General features: G+C 36.6%; 1 pseudogene; it reads right to left on the bottom strand.

Annotated features, from left to right (window-relative positions):
• LOC101278932 (very-long-chain (3R)-3-hydroxyacyl-CoA dehydratase 1-like) overlaps positions 1-18,411 on the bottom strand; it is a 150,109-nt pseudogene extending 131,698 nt beyond the window's left edge.
• Between the last annotated feature and the right edge of the window lie 1,397 nt (positions 18,412-19,808).

The raw sequence follows: 19,808 nt of genomic DNA, 5'->3' as shown, positions 1-19,808 counted from the left end.
TCCCAGAAGAAGAATAGAAAAAGAAAGGGACTGAGAAAATATTTGAAGAGATTATAGTTGAAAATTTCCCTGATATGGGAAAGGAAATAGTCAATCAAGTCCAGGAAGTGCAGAGAGTCCCATACAGGATAAATCCAAGGAGAAACATGCCAGGACACATAATAATCAAACTATCAAAAATTAAATACAAAGAAAAAATATTAAAAACAGCAAGGGAAAAGCAACAAATAACATACAAGGGAATCCCCATGAGATTAAGTGCTGATCTTTCAGCCGAAACTCTGCAAGCCAAAAGGGAGTGGCAGAACATATTTAAAGTAATGAAAGGGCAAAACCTGCAACCAAGATTACTCTACCCAGCAAGGATCTCATTCAGATTAGATGGAGAAATTAAAACCTTTACAGACAAGCAAAAGCTAAGAGAATTCAGCATCACCAAACCAGCTTTACAACAAATGCTAAAGGAAATTCTCTAGGCAGGAAACATTAGAGAAGGGAAAGACCTACAATAACAAACCCAAAACAATTAAGAAAACGGTAACAGGAACATACATATCGATAATTACCTTAAATGTAAATAGATTAAATGCTCCAGCCAAAAGACATAGGCTGGCTGAATGGATACAAAAACAAGACCCATCTATATGCTGTCTACAAGAGACCCACTTCAGACCTAGGGACACATACAGATGGAAAGTGATGGAATGGAAGAAGATATTCCATGCAAATGGAAATCAAAAGAAAGCTGGAGTAGCAATTCTCATATCAGACAAAATAGACTTTAAAGACTATTACAAGAGACAAAGAAGGACACTACATAATGATCAAGAGATCAATCCAAGAAGAAGATATAAAATTGTAAATATTTATGCACCAAACATAGGAGCACCTCAATACATAATGCAAATGCTAACAGCCATAAAAGGGGAAATTGACAGTAACACAGTCATAGTAGGGGACTATAACACCCCACTTTCACCAATGGACAGATCATCCAAAATGAAAATAAATAAGGAAACACAAGCTTTAAATTACACATTAAACAAGATGGACTTAACTGATATTTATAGGACATTCCATCCAAAAAAAAAAAAAAAGCCAGAATACAATTTCTTCTCAAGTGCTCATGGAACATTCTCCAGGATAGATCATATCTTGGGTCACAAATCTAGTCTTGGTAAATTTAAGAAAATTGAAACTGTATCAAGTATCTTTTCTGACCACAATGCTATGAAACTAGATATCAATTACAGGGGAAAAAACTGTAAAAAATACAAACACATGGAGGCTAAACAATGCACTACTAAATAACCAAGAGATCACTGAAGAAATCAAAGAGGAAATCAAAAAATACCTAGAAACAAATGACAATGAAAACACAATGACCCAAAACCTATGAGATGCAGCAAAAACAGTTCTAAGAGGGAAGTTTATAGCAATACAATCCTACTTCAAGAAACAAGAAAAATCTCAAACAAACCATCTAACCTTACACCTGAAGCAATTAGAGAGAGAAGAATAACAAAAAAACCCAGTTAGCAGAAGGAAAGAAATCATAAAATTCAGATCAGAAATAAATGAAAAAAAATGAAGGAAACAGTAGCAAAGATCAATAAAACTAAAAGCTACTTCTTTGAGAAGATGAAAAAATTGATAAATCATTAGCCAGACTCATCAAGAAAAAAAAGGGAAAAGACTCAAATCAACATAATTGGAAATGAAAAAGGAGAAGTAACAACTGACACTGCAGAAATACGAAGGATCGTGAGAGATTACTACAAGCAACTATATGGCAATAAAATGAACAACCTGGAAGAAATAGACAAATTCTTAGAAAAGCACAGCCTTCTGAAACTGAACCAGGAAGAAATAGAAAATATAAACAGACCAATCACAAGCACTGAAATTGGAACTGTGATTAAAAATCTTCCGACAAACAAAAACCCAGGACCAGATGGCTTCACAGGAGAATTCTATCAAGCATTCAGAGAAGAGCTAACACCTATCCTTCTCAAACTCTTCCAAATAATAGCAGAGGGAGGAATACTCCCAAACTCATTCTACGAGGTCACCATCACCCTGATACCAAAACCAGACAAAGATGTCACAAAAAAAAGAAAACTACAGGCCAATATCACTGATGAACATAGATGTAAAAATCCTCAACAAAATACTAGCAAACAGAATCCAACAGCACATTAAAAGGATCATACACCATGATCAAGTGGGGTTTATCCCAGGAATGCAAGGATTCTTCAATATACGCAAATCTATCAATGTGATAAACCATATTAACAAACTGAAGGATAAAAACCATGTGATAATCTCAACTGATGCAGAAAAAGCTTTTGACAAAATTCAACACCCATTTATGATAAAAACCCTCCAGAACATAGGTATAGAGGGAACTTACCTCAACATAATAAAGGCCATATATGACAAACCCACAGCCAACATCGTTCTCAATGGCGAAAAACTGAAACCATTTCCTCTAAGGTCAGGAACAAGACAAGGTTGCCCACTCTCACCACTCTTATTCAACATAGTTTTGGAAGTTTTAGCCACAGCAATCAGAGAAGAAAAAGAAATAAAAGGAATCCAAACCATAAAAGAAGAAGTAAAACTGTCACTCTTTGCAGATGACATGATACTATATACAAAGAATCCTAAAGATGCTAGCAGAAAACTACTAGAGCTAATCAATGAATTCGGTAGAGTAGCAGGATACAAAATTAATGCACAGAAATCTCTTGCATTCCTATACGCTAATGATGAAAAATCTGAAAGAGAAGTTAAGGAAACACTCCCATTTACCATTGCAACAAAAAGAATAAAATAGGTAGGAATAAACCTACCTAGGAGGCAAAAGACCTGTATGCAGAAAATTATAAGACACTGATGAAAGAAATTAAAGATGATACAAACAGATTGAGAGATATATAGATAGCTAATGGGAAGCAGCTGCATAGCACAGGGAGATCAGCTCAGTGCTTTATGTCTACCAAGAGGGGTGGGATAGGGAGGCTGGGAGGGAGATGCAAGGGGGAGGGAATATGGGGATATATGTATACATATAGCTGATTCACTTTGTTATACAGCAGAAAGTAACACAACATTGTAAAGCAATTGTACTCCAATAAAGTTGTTTAAAAAAGAGGGATGTATTTTTTCAAATGTTTTTTCTGCACCCAGAAAGATGATTATATTATTTTCATCTTTATTTAAGTAATGTGGTGAATCAAAATAACTCGTTTTTAAGTGTGAAACCAACCTTGCATTCCTTGGGATCAACCCCCTTGTTCATAATGTATTACCTTTTTTATATATTGCAAGAGTTCATTTGTTAATATCTTGTGAAGGATTTTTACATCTACTCTGCATGAAGGATATTAATTTTATTGTCTATTTTAGTACTTTCTTTGTCAGGTTTTGGGATTAGGATTTACTGGCCCCATAAAATAAGTTGGAAAAAGTTCTACCACTGTCTATTTTCAGGAGTAATTTGTGTGAAACTGATAATATTTATTCTTTAAATGCACGACTGAGTTCATGCGTACAGCCACGTGGGCCAAAGTTTTCTCTGTAGGAATGTTTTTATTACATACTCATTTTCTAGATGTAGGACCTTTCAGATTTTCTATTTCTTCTTTTGTAAGTTTTGGTAAGTGGTGATTTTTGAGAAATATGTCCATTTCTTAACAGTTGTTGAATTTATTAGCATACAATTCTTAATAGTATTCTCTTATTTCCTTTTAATGTCTGTAGGATCTCAAGTGATTCCATCTTTTTCATTCTTGATATTAATAATTTGTGTTTTTATTATTTTTTCTTTTGACTAATATTGGTAGGATTTATTTATTTTGTTAATCTTTTCAAAATATTAACTATTGGCTCTGTTAATGTTTTTATTGCTTGTCTATTTTCTCTTTTATTTTCATTCTTTTCTATTTCTTTCTTCTGTGTACTTTGTGTTTAATTTGATGTTCTTTTTCTAACATTTATGTGAAAATCTTAGATCATTGCTTTTAAAACTGTCTTCTTTTTCAATATATTCATTTAAAGCTGTAAATGTTTCTCTAATCGCTTATTTAGCTGTATCCCACAAATTTTTAAAGTAGTGTTCTTATTAGCATTTAGCTCCAAGTAATTTCTATTTTCTTTGTGACTTTCTCTTGACCCATAATTTATTTAGAAATGTTTTACTCAATTTCTAAATATTTAGAATATTCTAGATATTTTTCATTATTAAATTCTGATTTAATTCTATTATGGTCAGACAACATACTCTTTATGATATCTAACTTTTGAAATCTATTGAGTTTTGTTTTTTTTTTTTTACAGGTTAAAATATGGTCTGTCTTGGTAAATGTGCACTTGAAAAGAATGTATACACTGCAGATGCTCTGTATAGTGGTCAGTTAAGTCATGTTGGTTGTCTTACCACAGTCTGATTGATTTTTTCTACTACTTGTTTCATCAATTACTGAGAAGGGGGTATTAAAATCTTCAGCTATGATTATGATTTTTATCTATTTTTCTTTGTATTCTGACATATTTTGCTATTTGTTTTCTATTCATCCTGTCTGTTTATATTTTTCCTCCTTTTCTATCTTCTTTTGGGTTGAATATCATTATTTTATCTTATTTATTAGTTTTTTAGCTATAACTCTTCCTATGACTTTTTTATGTATAATGTACCTTACAACAGTATGAACTCATTCACTTCCTCTCCTGTGTAATTATTGCTTGTGCAATTATTGTTATATATTTTGCTTTTATATATTATAAACTTCCATAATACACTGTTATTATTTTTGCTTTAAAAGTTTAATCATCCTAAGAGAAATTAAGTGAAGAAAAAATAGTAATCTATATGTAGCCACATATTTACCATTTTGCTGTTCCAGAATCCTTCCTCTAGATCCAGATTTCCACCTGGTATCATTTCCTTTCAGACACAAGAATTTCTTTTAACTTTTTTTTTTTTTTTTTTTTTTGCAGTACACGGGCCTCTCACTGTTGTGGCCTCTCCCATTGCAGAGCACAGGCTCTGGACGTGCAGGCTCAGCAGCCATGGCTCACAGGCCCAGCCGCTCCGCGGCATGTGGGATCTTCCCGGACCGGGGCACAAACCCATGTCCCCTGCATCGGCAGGCAGACTCTCAACAACTGCGTCACCAGGGAAGCCCCTCACCATTCTTTTATCTGAAAAATCTCTATTCTTCTTCATTGTTGAAAGATATTTTTACTGGATATAGAATGCTAAGTTGATAGTTTTTCATTTCAGCACTTTAAAGATGTCATTCTATTTTGTTTAATGCCATTATTTTCTGATAAAAAATAAGACATTCTTATATATTTTCTCTGTTTTAAAAGTTTACTTTTTATCATTGGGTCTTAGCAGTTGGACTGTCATTTGCTTAGATGTGGTGTTCTTTGTATTTATCCTTTTAGGAGTTCTCTGGGCTATTTGGATTTGTGGGTTGATGTATTTCCACTAAGTTAAGGAAATGTTTTATCTTATTTCTTAAGAAGAAAATTTCTACCCCATACTCTCTCCTTTTTTTCTGGCACTCCAATTACCCATGTGTCAATCAGTTTGTTGTCCCACAAGTCACTGCAGTTTGGCTAATTTTTTCAATTACTTTCTCTCTATTCTTCAGTTTGTATAATTTCTGTACTCTTGTCTTTAAATTGATTTGTCCATTTTTCTGCAGTATCCAGTCTTTTAAATTCTATTGATTAATTTTTTCTTTTTCTTTTTTTTTGTTTTTGGCTGTGTTGGGTCTTCGTTGCTGCACACAGGCTTTCTCTAGTTGCAGCAAGTTGGGGCTACTCTTCATTGCAGTGTGCAGGCTTCTCATTGCAGTGGCTTCTCTTGTTGCGGAGCACAGGTTATAGGTGTGCAGACTTTAGTAGTTGCAGCATGCAGCCTTATTAGTTGCAACACGCAGGCCCTAGAGCACACGGGCTTCAGTAGTTGTGACGTGCAGGCTCAGTAGTTGTGACACACGGGCTTAGTTGCTCCGCGGCATGTGGGATCTTCCCAGACCAGGGATCGAACCTGTGTCCCCTGCATTGGCAGATGGATTCTTAACCACTGCACCACCAGGGAAGTCCTAATGTTTTCTTTTTTGATATTGTATTTTTTCAGCTCTAGAATTTCAAGTTGATTCTTTTATAATTTTCATTTAGTTTTTGGGATTCCCTGTCTTTCACCCATTTTGCTCATTTTTTTTTTTTTTTTTTTTTTTTGGCTGCATTGGTTCTTCATTGCTGCACACAGTCTTTCTCTATTTGAGGCTAGCTGGGATTATTCTTCATTGCAGCCTGCAGGCTTCTCATTGTGTTGGCTTCTCTTGTTGTGGAGTATAGGCTCTAGGCTCATGGGCTTCCGTAGTTGCAGCACACGGGCCCTAGAGCACATGGGCTTCACTAGTTGCAGTATGTGAGCTCAGTAGTTGTGACACACAGGCCTAGTTGCTCCGCAGCATGTGGGATCTTCCTGGACCAGGGATCGAACCCATGTCCCCTGTATTGGCAGGCAGATTCTTAACCACTGCACCACCAGGGAAGTCCAGCTCATCTTTTCTTTTTAATCCATTAACATATTTATAAAAGCTGTTTTTAAATTCCTGTCTCAATGCTAGCATAAAAGTCATCTATGGATTTGCTTCTCTTGACTGTGTTTTCTCTTTGATTGATTGCTTATATGTTCCTGTTTCTCCAAATTTCTAGTAATACCTTATTTTATCCTGGACAGTATGGATGAAACATTATAGAGATACTGTATTTTTGAAAGAAAGTTGAATTTGTACTAACAGAGAGTTAAGCTATTTGTGGATCACATTAATTTTTTTTTCAGTTTTATTGAGAAACAATTGGTATACATCACCAGATAAGTTTAAGGCATACAGAATGATAGTTTGATTTACATATATTATGAAATGATTATCACAATAGGTTAAGGTAGAATCCATTATCTCATATAGATATAATATAAAGAAAAGAAGAAAGGGGAAAAGGAGGGGGGAAATTCTCCTTGTAATGAGAACTCCTAGGATTTACGCTTAACAACTTTCCTGTGTATCAAGCAGTGTTAAATATAGTCATCATGTTCTACATTATGCCTCTAGTACTTATTTGTCTTTTTAGTGGAAATTTGTACCTTTTGATGACCTTGCTCCAATTCTCCCTCCTCCCACTCTCAGCCTCTAGTAACCACACATATGAATCACGTTAATCATAAGTGGAAGCTTGTTTTAAGTTCTGTTATAATGGATTTATTTTCATTTTGCATTTAATTCTAGACTGGAGCCCTTAGTCCTGGGCTTACTTATAAGGTATGGCTTTTCTGAGGTTTTAGTGAAAAGTCTGAGATGTTCACCAAACCCTTCTAACTTGACAGAATTTGAATTTTGAACTCTTTCTCCCCAGCTCCATGCAGCTATTAAAATTTCTTCCTCCTAGTCACTTTTTGCTGGCCTTCTTGTATTCTCACTTTGTGAGTTTTTACTTTTGCAGCCACTAAAGGATTTTAGGAAATTTTGAATGTAAAATTTGAGGGGTGGTGCACAACCATTAATATAAAAATTTTGTAACTCATCATTCAGGATAGGCTAAGTTATTCTGTAATAAAAAGCAAAAAATCTCAGTTTTCAGCAGCTTAAAAGCAACAAGAGTTATAGCTTGCCTTGAACTAACACTCCAGGTAATAACAATTATGAACTCTACACTCTGGGTTTTATTTTTATTTTATTTATTTATTTTTTTTGCGGTACATGGGCCTCTCACTGTTGTGGCCTCTCCCATTGTGGAGCACAGGCTCCGGACGCGCAGGCTCAGCAGCCATGGCTCATGGGCCTAGCCATTCCACGGCATGTGGGATCTTCCCAGACCGGGGCATGAACCCATGTCCCCTGCATCGGCAGGCGGACTCTCAATCACTGCGCCACCAGGGAAGCCCCTGGGTTTTGTTTTAATGGTTATTTGAAAAATTACAGCTATCATACCAATCCCTTGGCTTTAATCATATTATTACTTAAGTCAAGTTAATTAAAATAAAATTAGTCAATTTAAACAAAAATATGAAGAAAATAAAGTTGATGCTTGGAGATGGACAAAAATTTTGAAAGTGGTATCTCAGTCACTGATGTATGACAAATAAAGGTATAAAATATTCTCCTAAATCCAAAGCAAATTTAGATTAAGAAAAATAGTTTAAGATGGTTACTTGAACAATAAATATTAATTAAAGTAATATGATTCTTTCTATGGAAATTGACTATATTTTTGGTGCTGCATCACTACTAAGGAGGTATAGTCTTATAGAAATATTGGGTACATTCATAAATATTGAAAAATAAATATAACAGTAAATATTTAAACTCTTGTAACTTGATGCTTTACTAATACTACCATTAACTTTTCCATGACTTTAGGTAGATTTTGGATGAGGTAATGAGCTCTCTACTTTGGATTTCTTAGTGTCTAGTTTAAAGTTTGTACAATAAGCCATTATCGTACTACATTTTGAGATTTGCCAAAGATGAGTAAAAAGAATTAGGGTTCCTCAGCCAGCTTATATAATTTTGACTTTGGCCATGAATATTTTACTCCTTTTCAGCTCCTCTTTCTGCTGTTTCTTAAATGGCATCCCGTGCAAGATTGTTGAAAGATGGCAGAGATCAACATGCCACTATTGTTTAAATGCAAGTCCATGACAACCTGAATCTAAAATGAATGCTCAAGTCAAGTGTTAATGAATCAGTACTTTCATAATTGGAAAATAAGCCTTTTTCTCCCTCCCCCTGACTTGATAATACCTCTCATTATCTGGTGGTACTGAGAATGCCTGTGACCGGCATCTGAAGGCAAAGTTGGATGAAGAGCTATCCTAACCCCATTGATAGCAGAAGAAAAGGAAAAGAAGCTGGGATTTCCCCACCCACTGTTTATAGTCTTTTAATTAAGCTAAGACTTTGTTGTGTCATTTACAACTAGGAGAACTGCACAGGCAGCTGCGGTTTACATATTGAGTGGGTATAAATAGAAGAATTAATATAGAAAAGATGAAAAAAACATGTGGATAATCGGTATCTGTTACCTCCTGAACACTATCATGCTTTTATTTTAAAAAGCCAGTCTGTGTACCTGCTATTTATTTATTTATTTTATTTTTGGCTGCATTGGATCTTTGTTGCTGCGTGCAGGCTTTCTCTAGTTGTGGCGAGAGAGGGCTACTCTTCCTTGCGGTGCACAGGCTTCTCATTGTGGTGGCTTCTCTTGTTGCAGAGCATGGGCTCTAGGTGCGTGGGCTTCAGTAGTTGTGGCCAATGGGCTCAGTAGTTGTGGCTTGTCAGCTCTAGAGCTCAGACTCAGTAGTTGTGGCACACAGGCTTATTTGCTCTGCAGCATGTAGGATCTTCCTGGACCAGGGCTCGAACCCATGTCTCTTGCATTGGCAGGCAGATTCTTAACCACTGCCCCACCAAGGAAGTCCCTGATCCTGCTTTTTTAAAACTGGATTTTCTAAACTAGAAAGATTAGATCCAGAATTCCGAACCTGTGGACATGAGATGAACTCCCTTTAATTCTCACCTAAAACTCTCTAAGCCGATTTCATAACTGTACATTAATTGTATGACTTTTTATTTAAGGTCTCTCTTTTCCTAGATAGCTACAATATTATACTAATTTCAGGTGTACAACATAGTGATTTACAATTTTATCGATTATACTCCATTTAAAGTTATTATAAAGTTAGCTATGTTTCTTCTGCTGTACAATATATCCTTGTAACTTATTTATTTTATATATAGTAGTTTGTACCTCTTAATCTCCTACCTCCATCTTTCCCCCACCTTCCTTCTCCCCACTGGTAACCACTAGATTGTTCTCTATATCGGTGAAACTGCTTCTGTTTTTTTATATTCGTTTGCTTTATTTTTTAGATTTCACATATAAGTGATAACATATAGTAGTTGTCTTTCTCTGTCTGACTTAGTTCACTAAGCATAATACCCTCCAGGATCATCCACGTTGCTGCAAATAGCAAAATTTCATTCTTTTTTATGGCTGAGTAGTATTCCACTGTATATATATACCACTTCTTCTTTATCCATTCATCTTCTGATGGACACTTCCATATCTTGGCTATTGTAAATAATGCTGCTATAAATATCAGGGTGCTTGTATATTTTTTGAATGAGTATTTTCAGTTTTTTCAAATACATACCCAGGAGTGGAATTGCAGATAGTTCTATTTTTAGTTTTTTGAGGAAATTTCATACTGTTTTCCGTAGTGGCTGCAAAAATTTACATTCCCACCAACAGTGTGTAAGTGTTCCCTTTTCTCCACATCCACACCAGCATTTGTTATCTGTGGTCATTTTGATGATAGACAGTCTGACAGGTGTAAGGTGATATCTCATTGTGGTTTTGATTTACATTTCTCTGATGATTAGCAACGTTGAATATATTTTCATGGACCTGTTGGCCATCTGTATGTCTTCTTCGAAAAAATGTCTATTCAGGTCTCTTGCCGATTTTTTAATCAGGTTGTATATTTTTTTGATACTGAGTTGTATGAGGTGTTTGTAGATTTTGGATATTAACCCCTTATTGGTCATATCATTTGCGAATATGTTCTCCCATTCAGTAGGTTGTTTTTTTGTTTTGCCAATGGTTTCCTTTGCTATGCAAAAGCTTTTAAGTTTAATTAGGTCCCATTTGTTTATTTTTACTTTTGTTCCCTTTGCCATAGGAGACAGATACAAAAAATATTGCTACAATTTATGTCAAAGAGTGCTCTGCCTATGTTTTCTTCTAGAATTTTTATGGCTTCATGACTTACATTTAAGCAATTAATCCATTTTGAGTTTACTTTTGTAATGGTGTGATTTTATTGATGGTAAGCCATTAATCCATTTTGAGTTTATTTTTGTAATGGTGTGAGAAAGCAGTACAGTTTGATTCTTTTGCATGTAGCTGTCCAGTTTTCCCAACACCATTTGTCGAAGAGGCTTTTTTGCCTTTGTATATTCTTGCCTCCTTTGTAATAAATTGACCACATAAGTGTGAGTTCGTTTCTGGACTCTCTATTCCATTGATCTATATATCTCTTTTTGTGCCAGTACCATACTGTTTTGATTACTGCAGCTTTATAGTATAGTATGAAGTCATGGAACATGATACCTCCAGCTCTGTTATTCTTTCTCAAGATTGTTTTAGCTATTCAGGGTCTTCTGTGTTTTGATACAAATTTAAAAATTATTTGTTCTGGTTCTTTGGAAAATGCCATTAGTATTTTGATAGGCATTGCATTGAACCTTTAGGTTGTGTTCAGTGGTATGGTCACTTTAACAATATCAGTTCTTCCAAACCATGAACATGGTATATCTTTCCATCTGTTTGTGTTGTCTTCGATGTCGTTCATCAGTGTCTTATAGTTTTCCAAGTACAGATCTTTAACTACCTATGTTAGATTTATTCCTAGGTATTTTATTCTTTTTGATATGATTGCAAATAGGATTGTTTCCTTAATTTCTCTTTCTGATACATTGTTGTTGAAGTAGTGCAACAGATTTCTGTATATTAATTTTGTATCCTGCAACTTCACTAAATTCATTGATGAGCTCTAGTAGTTTTTTGGTGGCATCTTTATATTTTCTGTGTATAGTATTGTCATCAGCAAACAGTAACAGTTTAACTTCTTCCTTTCCAATTTGGATTCTTTTTACTTATTTTTCTTGCCAGATTGCAGTGGCTAGCACTTCTAATAATATGTTGAGTAAAAGTGGCAAGAGTAGGCATCCTTGTCTTATTCCTGAACTTAGAGGAAATGCTTTCAGCTTTTCACCATTGAGTATGATGTTAGCTGTGTGCCTAAAGGCTCACATGCCTTTATTATTTTGAAGTATATTCCTTCTATACCCACTTTCTGGAGACTTTTTAGAAAGTATGTTGACATACTTTTTAAGTATGTCATACTTTATAAGCATGTTTATCAACATAAATTAATGTTGAATTTTGTCAAAAGCTTTTTCTGCTCTATTGAGAAGATCATACGATTTTTTAAACATCTTTATTGGAGTATAATTGCTTTACAGTGCTGTGTTAGTTTCTTCTGTATAAAAAAGTGAATCAGCTATATGTATATGTATATCCCCATATCCCCTCCCTCTTGCATTTCCCTCCCACCCTCCTTATCCCATCCCTCTAGGTGGTCACAAAGCACCAAGCTGATCTCCCTGTGCCATGAAGCTGCTTCCCACTAGCTATCTATTTTACATTTGGTAGTGTATGTATGTCAGTTTTACTCTCTCACTTCATCCCAGCGTATCCTTCGCCCTCCCTGTGTCCTCTAGTCCATTCTCTACATCTGTGTCTTTATTCCTGTCCTGCCCCTATGCTCTTCAGAAGCATTTTTTTTACATTCCATATATATGGGTTAGCATATTAGTTTTTCTCTTTCTGACTTACTTCATTCTGTATGACAGACTCTAGGTCCATCCACCTCACTACAAATAACTCAATTTCGTTCCTTTTTATGGCTGAGTAATATTCCATTGTATATATGTGCCACATCTTCTTTATCCATTCTCTGTTGATGAACAATTAGGTTGCTTCCACGTCCTGGCTATTGTAAATAGTGCTGCAATGAACATTGTGGTACATGACTCTTTTTGAATTATGGTTTTCTCAAGGTATGTGCCCAGTAGTGGGATTTCTGGGTTGTATGGTAGTTCTATTTTTAGTTTTTTAAGGAACCTCCATACAGGCCAATATCTCTGAAGAACATAGCTGCAAAAATCCTCAACAAAATACTTGCAAACAGAATCCAACAGCACATTAAAAGGATCATACACTGTGATCAAGTTGGGTTTATCCCAGGAATGCAAGGATTCTTCAATATACACAAATCAAACAATGTGATACACCATATTAACAAACTGAAGGATAAAAACCATGTGATAATCTCAACTGATGCAGAAAAAGCTTTTGACAAAATTCAACACCCATTTATGATAAAAACCCTCCAGAAAGTAGGCATAGAGGGAACGTACCTCAACATAATAAAGGCCATATATGACAAACCCACAGCCAACATCGTTCTCAATGGTGAAAAACTGAAACCATTTCCTCTAAGGCCAGGAACAAGACAAGGTTGCCCACTCTCACCACTATTATTCAACATAGTTTTGGAAGTTTTAGTCACAGCAATCAGAGAAGAAAAAGAAATAAAAGGAATCCAAACCATAAAAGAAGAAGTAAAACTGTCACTCTTTGCAGATGACATGATACTATACACCGAGAATCCTAAAGATGCCTCCAGAAAACTACTAGAACTAATCAATGAATTTGGTAGAGTAGCAGGATACAAAAATTAATGCACAGAAATTTCTTGCATTCCTATACACTAATGATGAAAAATCTGAAAGAGAAATTAAGGAAACACTCTCATTTACCATTGCAAAAAAAGAATAAAGTACCTAGGAATAAACCTACCTAAGGAGACAAAAGACCTGTATGCAGAAAACTGTAAGACACTGATAAAAGAAATTAAAGATGATACAAACAGATGAATAGATATATCATGTTCTTGGATTGGAAGAATCAACATTGTGAAAATGACTATACTACCCAAAGCAAACTACAGATTCAATGCAATCCCTATCAAACTACCACTGGCACTTTTCACAGAACTAGGAACAAAACATTTCACAATTTGTATGGAAACACAAAAAAAACCCCATATAACCAAAGCAAACTTGAGAAGGAAAAACGGAGGTGGAGGAATCAGACTCCCTGACTTCAGACTATACTACAAAGCTACAGTAAACAAGACAGTATGGTACTGGCACAAAAACAGAAATATAGGTCAATGGAACAGGATAGAAAGCCCAGAGATAGACCCACGCACATATGGTCACCTTATCTTTGATAAAGGAGGCAAGAGTACATAATGGAGAAAAGACAGCCTCTTCAATAAGTGGTGCTGGGAAAACTGGACAGCTACATGTAAAAGAATCAAATTAGAACACTCCCTAACACCATACACAAAAATAAACTCAAAATGGATTAAAGATCTAAATGTAAGGCCAGACACTATCAAACTCTTAGAGGAAAACATAGGCAGAACACTCTATGACATAAATCACAGCAAGATCCTTTTTGACCTACCCCCTAAAGAAATGGAAATAAAAACAAAAATAAACAAATGGGACCTAATGAAACTTAAAAGCATTTGCACAGCAAAGGAAATCATAAAATAGATGAAAAGACAACCCTCAGAATGAGAGAAAATGTTTGCAAATGAAGCAACTGACAAAGGATTAATCTCCAAAATATACAAGCAGCTCATGCAGCTCAATATCAGAAAAATAAACAAACCAATCCAAAAATGGCAAAAGGCCTAAGCAGACATTTCTCCAAAGAAGATATACAGATATCCAACAAACACATGAAAACATGCTCAATATCACTAATCATTAGAGAAATGCAAATCAAAACTACAGTGAGGTATCACCTCACACCAGTCAGAATGGCCATCATCAAAAAATCTACAAACAATAAATGCTGGAGAGGGTGTGGGGAAAAGGGAAACTGCTTGTACTGTTTATGGGAATGTAAATTGATACAGCCACTATGGAGATCATATGATTTTTATTCTTCAAATTGTTAATGTAATGTATCACACTGATTGGTTTGCAGATATTGAACCAGCCTTGCATCCCTGGGACAAATCCCACTTGATCATGGTGTATGATACTTTTAATGTATTGTTAGATTCAGTTTGCTAATATTTTTTGAGAATTTTTGCATATATGTTTGTCAGGGACCCTGGTCTATAATTTTCTTTTTTGTGATGATATTTTTGTTTAGTTTTGGTATGAGGGTGACGCTGGCCTTGTAGAATGAGTTTGGAAGTACTCCTTACTCTGCAATTTTTTGAAATAGTTTGAAAAGGATAGGTGTTAACTCTTCTTTAAATGTTTTGTAGAATTCACCTGTGAAACCATCTGGTGCTGGACCTTTGTTTTTGTAAAATTTTTTAAATTACTGATTCAATTTCATTACTGGTAATTGGTCTGTTCATATTTTCTATTTAAACCTGGTTCAGTCATGGGAGACTGTAGATTTCTCAGAATTTGCCCATTTTTTCTGAATTGTCCATTTTGGTGGCATGAAGTTGTTTGTAGTACTCTCTTGAGTCTTTGTATTTCTGTGATGTCAATTGCAAATTTTCCTTTATCATTTCTGATTTTATTGATTTGAGTCATCACTCTATTTTTCTTGGTGAGTCTGGTTAAAGCCTTATCAATTTTATTTATCTTTTCAAAGAACAAGCTCTTAGTTACATTGATCTTTTCTTTTCTTTTCTTTTTAGTCTCTATTTCATTTATTTTTGCTCTGATCTTTATGATCTCATTTCTTCTACTACTACCTCTGATCTTTATGATCTCTTTTCATTTATTTTTGCTCTGATCTTTATGATCTCTTTTCTTCTGCTTCTTCTGGGGTTTTGTTTGTTCTTCTTTTTCTAATTCCTTTAGGTGTCAGGTTTGAAATTTTGAGATTTTTTTTGTTTCCAGAGGTAGACTTTATCACTCTAAATTTCCCTCTTAGAACTGATTTTGCTACATCCCATAGATTTTTTTTTCATGAAGCTGTTTATTCCTGTTATTAACCCTTAAACTCAAGTAATCCTGGTTATTCTGCAAAAAACACCTTGTTGTAGGAATCATTACATCTTCCCTTTCAATAATCACCTCTCCATGAAGCACCTTTCTTCTCTGATGTAACATATGAAAGTAGATTGTGGTAACAATGGTATATATGAGGCCATGGTTATAAGAAGGAAATAATAGTAGTCAAAAGAAGCATTGTATTTATTCGGAAGTCTTATTGAAAACATTCCTTTTTTCTTCACATGTGGTAAGGCAGCATATATCGTAAGAAGTTCACCAGCAACTCTGACAGGATATAAATGATAAAAAAATTATATTAGTTTTATACTGTGAGTAAAGAGCCACACCATAAAGATTCTTGAACTCACTTGGACCCCAGCCACAAGCACAGAAGTAGGTACAATTCCGCAAGCAAGGCAAATGTCTGGAAAAATTTAAGTGTTTTCTAAATACTTTTATATAAACCTTTGTGTATTCCTTTTTCCATATAAAAATGTAACAGCCAGTACATTTTTAACTACAGTGCATGTAGTAGCCAGTACCAGCCACCCTGCAGTCGTGGTGTTGCTGTAGAAGGTGAGCCAGGCGGTGGCCAACAAGCCCAGGCATCTCCTCTTGCCCATGGCCTCTGAGGTGCTGCCATTGGTGCTGTCCTCCTCACCAGACGCCATGGTGGCTGCACAGCCAGGGAACGTGGATGAGAGGAGCAGGGGAGTGGGAGGGGGCCCAGCTGAGCACACCGCTGAAGCGCCACCACCTGCTGCCACTGCATCCATCAGGCGCCCTGTGTGCCACACACAGGGAGCTCAGCAGCACCGCCAGCCCAGCCACCCACAGGGGGAGGAGCGGGCACCTCCAGCCCCATAGATTTTGAATTATTGTGTTTTCATGTTCATTTGTTTCCAGATATTTTTTATTTCTTCAGTGATCCATTGGTTGTTTAGTAGCATATTGATTAGCCTCCATGTGTTTGTGTATTTTGCAGTCTTTATTTCTATAGTTGATTTCTAGTCTCATAGCATTGTGGTCAGAAATGATGGTTGATATGATTTCAGTTTTCTTAAATTTACTGAGACCTGCTTTATAGCCTAGTATGTTCCATGTGTATCCATGTGCACATGTTCCATGTGTATTTGAAAAGAATGCATATTCTGCTTTTCAGTGGAATATTATATATATATATATGTGTGTGTGTGTGTGTATGTATATATGTATATATACACACACGCATGCACACACACACATATATATATACCATCTGGTCTAATGTGTTGTTTAAGGGTTGTGTTTCTTTATTGATTTTCTGTCCACATGCCCTACTGTTATTGAGTTACTGTCAATTTCTCTCTTTATGTCTGTTAATATGTGCTTTATGTATTTAGGCACTCCTGTGTTGGGTCCATATATATTTAAAATTGTTATATCTTCTTCTTTGATTGATTCCCTTGATCTTTATGTAATGTCCTTCTTTGTTTCTTGCTACAGTCTTTATTTTAAAGTCTATTTTGGCTGATATAAGTACTGCTACCAGGCTTCCTTTTAATTTCCATTTGCATGGAATATCTTTTTTCACTCCCTCACTTTTAGTCTCTGTGTGTGTCTTTAGATCTGAAGTCAGTCTTTTATAGGCAGCATATATATAGGTCTTGTGGCAGCATATATATATATATATATATATATATATATATCTTGTTTTAGTATCCATTTAGACAGACATTCTTTGTCTTTTTTTTTTTTTTTTTTGCGGTACGTGGGCCTCTCACTGTTGTGGCCTCTCCCATTGCAGAGCACAGTCTCCAGACGCGCAGGCTCAGTGGCCATGGCTCACAGGCCCAGCTGCTCCGCGGCATGTGGGATCTTCCCGGACCGGGGCATGAACCCATGTCCCCTGCATCGGCAGGCAGACCCTCAACCACTGCACCACCAGGGAAGCCCTGTTCTTTGTCTTTTGATTGGCATTTAGACCATTTACATATAAAGTAATTATTGATAAGCATGTACTTATTGCCATTTTGTTAATTATTCTGAGTTGTTTTTGTAGTTCTTTTTTGTTCCTTTCTTTGTCTTTTGTTCTCTTCTCTTGTGATTTGATGATTGTAATTAGTGTTATATTTGTATTCCTTTCTGGGTTTTGGGTATGTATCTATTATAGATTTTTGGTTTGTGATTACCATGAGGTTTACATATAGCTCTTTACATATACATATATATATATATACATATATATATATGATTATTTAAGTTGATAATTTCTTAATTTCAAACACATTTTAACAACACTGCACTTTTACTCTCCTTCCCTCACAATTACTGTTTTGACATCATATTTTACATGTAATTGTTTTGTGTATCCCTTAACTGCTTATTGTAGATATAGATGATTTACTACCTTGACTGAATATTTGCCTTTACCAATGTGTTTTTTCCTTTTGTAATTTTCATGCTTCTAGTTGTAGCCATATCCTGGGGCTAGTGCCGGCCCACTGGCAGGCAGAGCCAAGTCCTGGTGTCTCTGTCTGTAGGGCCCAGGGTACTCAGAGCTGTTATCAGACCACTGGTGTGTGGAGTCAGTTCCTGACACAGCTGGCTGAGGGGCCCAGGGTGTCAAGAAGCTTGTGTTGTCCTCCTTTTGAGTGGGGCCTGACCCCATGGTGGCTGGAGGGGACCAAGGTTTTTCAGATCTGATTTTGGCCTGCTGGTGGGCAGGGCTGGGGCCCATCATGTCCCAGGGCTGGTACCAGCCTGCTGATGGGTGAGCTGTTTCCTGCCATGGCAGGCTGAGGGGCTGCAATAGTCCTGGGGCTGGTGTCCACCTGCTGCTCGGTGGGGCCAGGGCCCAGGTGGTCCTGGTGCTGATACCTCCCATTGGGAGTGGAGCTGGGTCCCAGTGTCTCTGGCTGCAGGGCCCTGGTGGGGGGGGGGTGTCTCAGTTCTAGTGCCTGCACACACATGTCCTGAGCCCTCTGGTGGACAGGGCCATGTCCAGGGACAGCTCTAAGCTCACAGAGTCTTAAAGCAAACTGCCTGCTGGTGGGTGGGGCTGTGTCCCTTCCCAGCTAGTTGCTTGGCCTGAGACATCTGACTCCTGGAACTTACAGGCTGGTGGGTAGGGGCTGGGCTGGGTCCAAAGGCTGATGAGCTCAAGGAAGGATTCCACATTGGTGCTTGCCAGCACCAGTGTCCACATGGCAGAATGAGTGCTCCACAATGTCTGCTGCTGGTGTCTGTGTCTCCAGGATGAGCTCTAGTTGCCTCTTGCCTCTCTGGGAGACTCTCCAAGATCAGCAGGTGGCTCTGACCCAAGCTCCTTTCGAATTATTGCTTCTGCCCTGAGTCCCAGAGCATGTGAGATTTTGTGTGTGCTCTTTAAGTGTGGAGTCTCTATTTCCCACAGTCCTCTGTGTCTACCAAAAGTAAGCCCCACTGGACTTCAAAGCTAAACATTCTGGAGGCTTGTCGTCCTGGTGTAGGACCCCTATGCTGGGGAACCCAATGTGAAGCTTAGGCCCCTCGTGCCTTGGGGAGAACCTCTGCAATTGTAATTATTCTCCCAATTATAGGTTGTCAACCTGGGGGTATAAGTCTTTACTATACCGCGATTCCACCCCCCCACCTGTCTTGTTGTGGTTCCTTCTTTATATCTTTAGTTGTAGATGATCTATTCTGGTAGATTCTAACCTTTCTCATCAATAGCTTCTCTGTAAATAGTTGTAATTTTGGTATGCCCAAGAGAAGAGGTGAGCTCAGGGTCTTCCTACTACACCATCTTGGCCAAGCCTCCAATATATTATTTATACTTCTTTTACTGATTATCTTTATAACTTTAAATAATATTTAAAATTCTCTTTCTATCAATATTAGTCAGTATCCTGACTCAACTCTGTAAGATGAAAAACGAGCTCTACCCTTTTCTTTAAGTTCCTCCCCTGCCTCCCACTTTCCATCTTCTGTCAGTTACACTTTCACATTAGTTGTTTCTCAGCAACAACAAATCCATATCTTGTCTGAAGGCTGACTCTAAACATTAAAAACTAGTACATACTATTTTCATATTTATATGTATGTAAATATTTTTCTCCCATTTGTTCAAGAAGTGCGCTAGGATTACATCTTTCT

This window comes from Orcinus orca, chromosome 1, assembly GCF_937001465.1.
Source record: "Orcinus orca chromosome 1, mOrcOrc1.1, whole genome shotgun sequence".
NCBI lineage: Eukaryota > Metazoa > Chordata > Mammalia > Artiodactyla > Delphinidae > Orcinus > Orcinus orca.
The sequence above is the reverse complement of the archived record's forward strand: the minus strand, read 5'-3'. Positions and strand labels throughout refer to the sequence as shown.